The 9327-nt window shown below is 40.9% G+C and overlaps 1 protein-coding gene across 10 annotated transcripts in view; it reads right to left on the bottom strand.

Moving 5' to 3' along the window:
- Positions 1–9327, bottom strand: part of DIP2C (disco interacting protein 2 homolog C) — a 2757794-nt gene that overhangs the window by 1077154 nt on the left and 1671313 nt on the right. The window lies entirely within an intron of this gene.

The following is a 9327-nucleotide window of genomic DNA, read 5'->3' as shown; positions in this document are numbered from 1 at the left end:
GAACCATTTCAATAAATAACATAAGCACATAAACACAAAAAATACACACACACGACACAGAGTCCAAGCCAAAGAAAACTCCATTCCACAAAGGCAATCACAGTCCAGGTATGCCCTTGTCCAGATAAACGATTACAGTTCAGTGGTCCATGATGATCTCAATCCACCATTCATTTTGTCACCAACCTCGTCTTCACACCAACTGTCCAGTTTCCTCCATCAAGATCAAAATTCAGATCCAGCACAATACCATCTGACATCTTCCGACACTCATCCTTCACCTTCTGACACTTAAGTCTCCACCAACAGCTCTGCTCAGTGCACCTCTCCACATGTAGGCCCAAACAGCCACAACCAGACCAACCACTCCAGCCACTCCAAGCTACCTGAGCTAAATCGAATGGCACACCGATCAAACTGATCCACCGACACCACCACTGACAACATGGCTGCACCCACTCTGCAACAGTCCACAAGTGACTCCAATAAAAATGGACACATACTGAAAACTTTCTATAAGAACACAAAATGAACAATGAGAGCTGAAAAGATCACTGCCACATAAGTCACCACCATCTTGCTAGAGAGATATTATAAAATTATAAGATTATAAGAGATGTTATGAAAAGTAAAGTCCCAGGTCTCTATGGACTGACTTTTAAAATCTGTTGACAAATTAACAACATTGGTTCATATTGCCAAGTGCTTAAAGCTGGGGTATATATCTCCTCTAGTTGGAAGGTGGCCATTACTTCTGTTACATTAGTGCCAGGTAAAGAACTTGTGCCTTGAAGACCTATATAGCAGCCTAACCATGACTACAAACTATTCATATCCATAGTGGCACAGACTAGCTATCTTTACTCCCTGCCTAATAAATGTTTTTTGAGAAATTCACACTGTTTGGCAGTATTCTGAATATATCTGTCATGTTTAATTATGCCACATCAAGGAGAAAGCTGATAGCCATAGGCAGATGTGATGACAAAAAGGAATTTACTGAATTAATATAGATTTTCTATTAAACATTCTTCCCAAAAGAATTTATCCAGCTGTTAGTAGACCTGTACACAGTTGAAGCTACAAGAATTACAACTGGTGGGTAAACAGTCTCCATTGCTCAATTTTGAGTAAAGAATCACTCATGGCTGCCAGTCATCAATAATATCATACTCACATTTAGAACTCTTGAGCAAACTTTAAAGCTAATTCCCTTGCAAAGCTACAATTTTGGAAGTATGTTCTACAAAACTGCACTCTTTGCAGATGAACTCATACACTTAGATGATCTTGAAGAGAATCTATGCACAGTCTTCTTTCAGCCAGAATACTTTGGTATAGTGTCACGTTATCAGGCTAACTTGGTGACAACAAAATAATGTCGCATACAGTTATCATTCTAAGGTGGTATTCATATCCGGTGGGTCATACCTGACTCTGACATTAAAGTATGCACACTGCAAAAATAGTTCAATTGAAAAAGTATACAAGTTCTTCTGAAAAAGTACACAAGGATTTTTTTTTCTAGATAGAAACATACACCTCTTAATCAGTTTACAAGAACACAGACATTATATTTTCCTTACTTGTGTCATCTACATATCTGTGGCCCTCCTAATGCAATTTATAAATCTACTACAGATTTTCTAGGCTAATAAATGTATGAGGTTTGCCTCAGCAAAGTTTTGGCTTTCAGTAACCATATGGGGGAATTAGGTGGTACAGATGTCAAACTGTTATAAAGGTTGCATATTTAAGCTTTTTATAATAAGACACTAACTGGATACACTTCTTTGAAGGGCCAAACTCACCCATGAACTAGGGTGAGATGCAGTCAGACCATGGTAAAAAAGTTGTGGCTAACAGAAATCTAACCTTGTCTTCTCTGCTGAGGAAAGTTTTTAAACTGACAGCCAGGGCCCTTTGACAAACTAGGCTTGTTTGCTTAGAAGATGAGAGCCCTACTGGGCTACCACATTGATCAGAGTTTGAATAATGAACTTAGTGGATCAGTTGAGGGAATCCTGTCTCTTCACTAGTGTGAAACAAAAATTAGAAAGCAATACCCCATCTGGTATGCGCTTCTTCAAGGCCACTCCTTTCACTATGTGCAGCAAATCAGACGATTAAGGCAAGTAAAGTGGGTAACTTTTTAAGGATCAATGTCAGTAAGTCTGCTTTTCAACAAGAGACACACAATGAGGATCCACTTAGCAGTGCATATAAACAGTTAATGTTCTCAATGCAATATGAAGTTGATTCAGTTAGGAAAGGATATATTAGGGATCTGGAAATGGGCATGCTCAAACAGCAGTGGTTTCCTATGTGGACACTTCCCTGTTATGTTTCTAAATTCAGAAAATTTTAGGTATTCACCTGGAAAAGCCTCTGCAAATTTGCTTTAGGCCTGGTATAATCAATAGCATTAATTGCTGCTGTTGGAAATGTACAAACAAAGCCGCGAGTTAAGCACATGGCAGTATGCCTTCAAGGAGTGACAGAACAAAAGGCTTTAGCTTGCAAATATTCCAACACGCTTTGCCCAGGCAGGATAGCTTTTACTCTGGCTCTGTTTTTTATTACCCTTTTTGCATTGAAGGTATGGGCTAAGAATGAAATGGACTTATAGATATTACTGATGCTATCAAAGTGGAAATCTGAATTTCCACCCACAAGTAATGGTCATTAGTATTATGAATGAGATTTATTCCACTGTATCGGCACAGCACATGAAGCATGGTGGTAACAAGCAATGAAACAAATGGAGCCCATGGTCCCCCCTTGGCAGCTCAAAAAGATGGAGAACGTTTTACATTCCATACATGTCACTAACAAACTAATACAACAGAGTACAACTGTAGTTAGTAGTTTATATTATTCTAGTTCAAATTCAGGATTTTGCCATCTTTTTTCTTTTTGCTTCTGGTGTGAAAAGCACTATGTATTAATTTCACACCTAAGTATACAGTTGAATTACTATAGTTTTATACCGGTTTAGGTTGCAAATATTTTTTCTTTTGACCTATGGATTGAACAATTTATGATAACGTTTTGTTACTGAATGAGTCCTTAAGTTGCTTGTGTAATTTATACTTCAAATGATTATTTGCATTCACTGTCTGTCAACTTATTTTCTGCAACAGAAACTTCTCCATTCTGAATTAACAAAGTTGTTTAAAATTGAAAAAAATAATTTTATGTCAAGCTGCTAATCAACAGTATAGCTGAAACAGTGCTCAGAGAATGAAAAACACATCAAGACCTGTTCACATACAAGACAGGACAAAGATCCCACAAGCATAAATATGACATCAAGGCATGCCCAGTTCTGAAGAGTAGAAAGCATCGTTGAAAACACAGACTTAAACAAAACTGCATGGATAAAAAGCAAGGCATTACAGAAGCCAAACCATTCTTAATCCAAAAAGAAAAAAGAGCCAGACACAAGGACTTACTTAGATGAATAGCAAAAACTACAGCAATTAAAAACAAAACTCCATCAGCACAAATACAGTTGAATGTTCCAAGTCAGCATTTGCAGTTTGGGCACCTGAGGAAAATGCCCCTCCATGCTTCAAACCTCAAAACAAGACTCACTGCAGCAATCTAGATGAAAAAAATTCAGGTGAAATTCAAAAGTATGCTGCAGTAAGCAGAAGAATAAGATTCCCAAAAATATAAGAAGCAGAACCACCACTAACATACACAACAGGCAATGAAACATGCACATGAGCAAAGTGTTACATTCAGAAGGTTGAGTCACAATACAACTGTATCAAAGGATGTCCATCTCCTGGAGTAAAAGTCAAGTCAGTAACGCCTGCTGAAGGTATGTAATGATGACTAAATAACCACAGAGCAGATGTGTGCAGAGATGACATTCTTGAAGCAGATGATGGAAGCAAACATACCTCTTCTAGAGCTAGTCAGTGATGAGCTCAACATGTAAACAGTATAAATTATATTTTAACTATGAACTCACATATAGCAGTGCTTCGCCATGGCCTATTCTCAGTTTTGATTCTTGCTCTAACTAAGGCATAGGGATACATAATGAACCCTCCTGACAATTTCCATGTGAAGAACTTTCAACCATCACTATCCTCTAGGTAGAGGTAAAACATGAGTTTCTCACTCCAATGTTCACAGGTGGCAGGTTTGAAACACCAGCACTTATGGCAGCGCCTTCATGTTCATCCTAAAGGAAGTGCAGATGATGCTTGTACAGGGTTTTGAATAGAAATCTGACAGTGACATGGCGCACTGAGTTTGCCCTTGCATCAAACCTGGGAAATGCTCAAATATATTTATTGGAATTGAGAACTGAACTGTGTCAATGACAGAAATGTGCTGAAAGGCTTACAGGTTGAAAGCAATCACTTAAGTGACAAAATGGAATGTGCCAGTACTGTACACCTGTACCCCTGCATGCAGCTGCCTCTCAGAAAAGGTGCCAAAATGTAACTGGTGGACAGGATGAACATAACCACTGCTCCTTCAAGAAGGATTTAGAGTTTTAACTCAATGGTTTATATAACAGTGGAAGCAGCTGAATATAGGTTAATAGGTTGGTATTAGGCTATCAACCCTAGGGCCTTTACAAGCCTAGCCATAACAATTCCCTGGCTATTTCTTCCCATACTACTTACTTCCCTGGACCCCTGTCTAGCAGGGTGACTGATGTGATCCCCGGGGTGAATTTCCTTTCTCCCATCCAATCGTCAATGTTCCTTTTGAAGAGGGCCAAAAAGGTGCTCTGCTTGACATGTATGGGCAGTCTATTCCAGAGTCTGTGGGTCAGGAACCTATCCCTTCAGTATGTTTTGTTTATTGTGATGACAAGGTTTAGGATCCCTGGAGCATGTGGCTCTGAGGGATTGGGATTTCTTTAAGTGTAGCATGTCCAACAGCTCTGGGTTTGACATGGCCTTGTATGTTAAGCAGAGATCACCTACGAGTAGACGATATGCAACAGAGTACAGCTGGAGTTTTTTAAGGCAGTCAGTGTAGGGCGTCTGATTTAGGCCTGTAATTCTTTTAGTGAGGTACTTCTGCGGCCTTTCCAGTTGTTGCAGATGTCTTGAGAGGTACATACCAAAAGGGGCATTGTATTCTATAATGGGTATAATGAAGGATGAGTACAGTGGGACAATGACCTCCTTTTTTCTGGATGAAAAGCCCTTAGCGATGAGGTGTGCCACACAGAAGGATTTCCTGACTGTTGTGACAATGTGGTTATCAAAGGTGAGACCACTGTCCACCTGTGTCCCCAAGTCTTATCACACTTTTGGTGTTTAGCATACTGCCGCCTATGTGGTAATTCATGGATACATGTTTTTTCCCAAAGGGGATAACTATACGTTTCTTGGCATTGAGCTTGAGCCCATGGCTCTGGCACCAAACATCTGTTTCTGTCAGGCCCTTCTGTAGAGTATCCACATCATTTGGGGATTCAATAATGGCTCCCAGTTTGCAGTCATCTGCAAACTTTGTTAGCCAGACTCCCTTAGTATTGGCCTGTACTTCAGAGAAGTAGATGCCAAACAAGAGCGGTCCCAGGACTGAACTCTGAGGTACTCCACTTGTCACTTGTCTGGAGCTGGATTTGGAGTTGGCTACTTTTACAGTGTAGGTTCTGTCAGTAAGCCAGTTGGCAACCCATCGAGTAACATAGGGATTAACGCCCAGCTTAATAAGTCTGTCTATGATTCCAGAGTGGGGGATGGTGTCAAAGGCCTTGGCGAGGTCCAAATAGGCTTTGTGGACCACCTTACCCTCATCCACAGCTCTGGAGACTGATTCGAAGAAGTCAATCAGATCGGCCCTTCACGAACCCAAACTGGGTGGGGTCCAGTGTTTGAAGGTTGCCAATGTCTTTGTTTATAAGTTCCATGATAATGCGTTCCATGGCCTTGCAGATCAGGCTCGTCAGACTGATGGGGCGGTAGTTCCCAGGATCCAACATGGATCCCCCCTTGTGGAGTGAGAACTGTAGCTGTGCACCACTCAGTGTGCACAAAGCCTGAGGTGAGGCTATGATTAAACATGACACTTAGGTGAGGTGCCAGTTTATGTAGTACACAGCCCGTGATGTCATCTGGTCCCATGGATGCTGTATTCTTAGATTTGGAGAGTGCATTTTTTACCTGTGTGGCTGTTATTACCGGAATTTGGCAATCTTCCGGTATTGAGATGGGCTGTTTATGGGGTGAGTGGGGGTGAAGTTGGCAATGAATTGATCTGCCAGGATATTGGCAATATCCTTGGGATCAGTAATATTTAATGCCATTCGTTTGTAGCTCAGAGCAGATTTGAGCATTGCCATTTAGATTTTTGACATAGTTATAAATGCCTTGTGGTTGTCTTTGGAATCTTTGTGGCAATTTTATTTTCGTAACTAGCTTTGTAGGATTTTATGAGGGATCTCAGCTTCTTACTGAGGCTGGTAAGGGAGTTTTTGTGCATCCTGGGATTTTCCTCTCTTCTGCAACAGTTTCTTCCTTTTGTTGTAAAGTTTGTTTATGGCAGGGGGGCACCAGATTGGCTTCCTTTTTTTGGAGGAGAGCATCTTGGTTCTATTTGGGATGGCACGATTCATGCATGAGTGGATGTTCTCATACAGTGCCTTAGTGTAGGATTCAGCAGTTGAATTTTCAGTTCCTGTCTGCATGGGTGTCATGAAGTTTGTCACTTCTGACTTGAGTAGCATGAAATTGGCTTTGGAGAAGTTTTTTATGGAGGTTTCCTTACTGGGGGGTGGTAGTGGGATGTGGATGTTAAGGGTGATTAGCTTATGGTCAGACCTGACCTGGGGTGACCATACGTGTGGAGCATCGATTTCCCATGTTGGTAATGACCAGGTCTAGGATATTGGAGCCCCTGGTTGGACTATGGATTAGTTGATCCAAGGCGTTGGAATTTATGAATTCCAAGAACCACTGGGCAAAGGTGTTGGTACACGAGTAGTTTTCCCAGTTAATGGCAGGGTAGTTGAAATCACCCAGTATTAGGGTGTTTGGTTCTATCTTAATATTTTCCAGTATGTTTAGAAAGGTGCAGTGAGAATCTTGGGGCATGGTAGGGGATCTGTAGCAAGCTGCAATTTGGATTGCAATCTTACCTAGTCTTAGTTGCACCTGGAGAATTTCAGATGCATTGTGTTGGGCAACTAGCCTGGTGGTGTGAATATCCTTGGTGAATATGGACACTCCTCCACCTTTAATGTTTCGGTCCTGGTTTGGTGGCTGAAAAGTGTGGTAAGAGTTGTAGCCTGGTATTGCAGGGGTGCTCTTTGGAGCCTTGAATCAGGTCTCAGTTACTGTATAGATATCGATGTTCTCCATTTTTAGGAGTACCTACAAATAGTGCATTTTGAGGTTTAGACTTCTTTCTAGCATTGAGTATCATTACCTTCAGATTTTGCATGCTTGTACCTGTTATGGTGGTGATTTTGTCCTTTATACTTTGCCTAAAAAAGGCACTATAGGGGTGGCAAGAGCCTTAGCCAGTAACCTGAATCCCAGGGACGACAGGTGCAGACCATCTCTGGCAAAGCATCGTAGTCTGTCGATCATGTCATCCCAGGCAGACAGATACTGGATCCCCTTTGAATGACACCAGAAGCTTAGCCAATTGCTGAAGTTAATCATTTTCTCCTTGTTCAGCCTGGTGAGTGAGACATCAGTATGCCTGACCATAGAGTCACCTATGACTGAAGTGTTAGGTACATTGTCTTGCCTTAGGGGCTGTTGCTGGATGGCACACTGGTGTAGTGAGCTATGTGACACTTTGGTTTGTTTGCGTTTCAGCTTCGGAGGTCCTTGTTGCTTGGGCAGGTTACAAGTTAAGGGCATTCGCATATGTGGATTTAATGTTGGTATGTGTAGGTGTTGATGGTGTGGGTTTAGAAGGGCTATGTGTTGCTTGAGGTGTAGTGCGGGTGTTAACCTTCTCCTCTTGACTGTCTAGCACAATCTTGGGTGGAGAGAGCTTTGCTTCCAGTTTGGCTATGTAAGTGCATCTCTCACAGGTTGTAGTATTGGGTGGTAGGAGGAGAGGGTTGTCTGTGTACATGAGGCAATTGTTGCATTGCTCCAGTATGCCCAGATTCACCAGGTGGACAGGAGAAATCACCGGTAGCTGACCTTGGGACATGCCCGGCTTGGTGCTTTTTTTGTAAAGTACAGGAGCTGTTTTCCCTTACCTTAGCAAGGTACTTTGCAATTATAGGCTGTTTAGTGCCTACAATTAATTTCTCCTTATTAACAAGGAGAGATGAGTGCTTGTATCAGTTTAAGGCTTCCTAGTGCTTTCCAGCAGGTATTAGAGCAAGTACTAGTCACAGGGGTGCTTAAAGGTAGGATAAAAAAATGGTTTATCCTAAACACTGCAGTGTGCACTAGATAAGTTAGATGTGAAAGTAGGTAACTTAAGTGTTACCTGTCTAAGGCATAGCTGCTGCAAATAATCAAGGAGTGACAGGCCTACAAAAGATGGCCACCTGTTCTGGAAAAGTACAGTAGGTTTCAGTACAAAACACACCTCAAAACAGAAGTCATAAATGTATGACTTTCACAAGTTACAAACACTGTAATAATCAGCCTCAACTTCTCTATTACCAAAACTGCAGAAACCATCACTAACAAAAATAAAAAAAAGAAAGAAAATAAATGTAAATATAATGGTGTGACATACTCTAAGCCAGAAAAAAAGTCATTCAAGCCTGCAGAGATCAGCAGAGGGCTTGGGTCAAAAGGTCTTTTCTCCTGGTGAGATTTCTTCTTGCACATCTTTTTGGCTGTTCCTACAACTTTGGGGCATGCAGAAAGCACTTTTCTAGCAAATGACGCTGGAAGGTGGCATACATACCTTCTCTTTCAAGTTCATTAAACTCTAGGCTATAGCAGTCATAAACAAGTCTTCTGAGCCAAGAAATATGTGAAGTTCACCTTGGAAAAAAGCTTCACCAATGGTGTGAGACAAGAAAGAACACACTGTATGACAACTTCAAATTCCGCTTATTTCTGGAGTAAGAAAAATAATACTGAGCACAAGAAAGGTAAGCCAACTGACAGTTTTAAAGCAGGCATGTGTGGCAAGAACAAAATGATGAAGAAACAGTACTGTTTATATTTGTATTCAGTATGGAACATAGATGTTTTGAAAGACTCATATGAATTACTGTACTGTTATCAAAAGTTTTCTTGAGCTACCTCCCTAGAAGATTAAGTTCTAAGACGGTAATGTTGAAACAGATGGTCCTAATAAACATGAAATTTTGCAACAAATCCTCATTTTACTGCTTCTTTTCATGAATTTTTATATTGT

This window comes from Protopterus annectens, chromosome 3.part0 (genome assembly GCF_019279795.1).
Source record: "Protopterus annectens isolate FY-2018-M chromosome 3.part0, PAN1.0, whole genome shotgun sequence".
NCBI classification, from domain to species: Eukaryota; Metazoa; Chordata; order Ceratodontiformes; family Protopteridae; genus Protopterus; species Protopterus annectens.
Note: the sequence above shows the minus strand (reverse complement) of the source record. Positions and strands in the feature narration are given on the sequence as shown.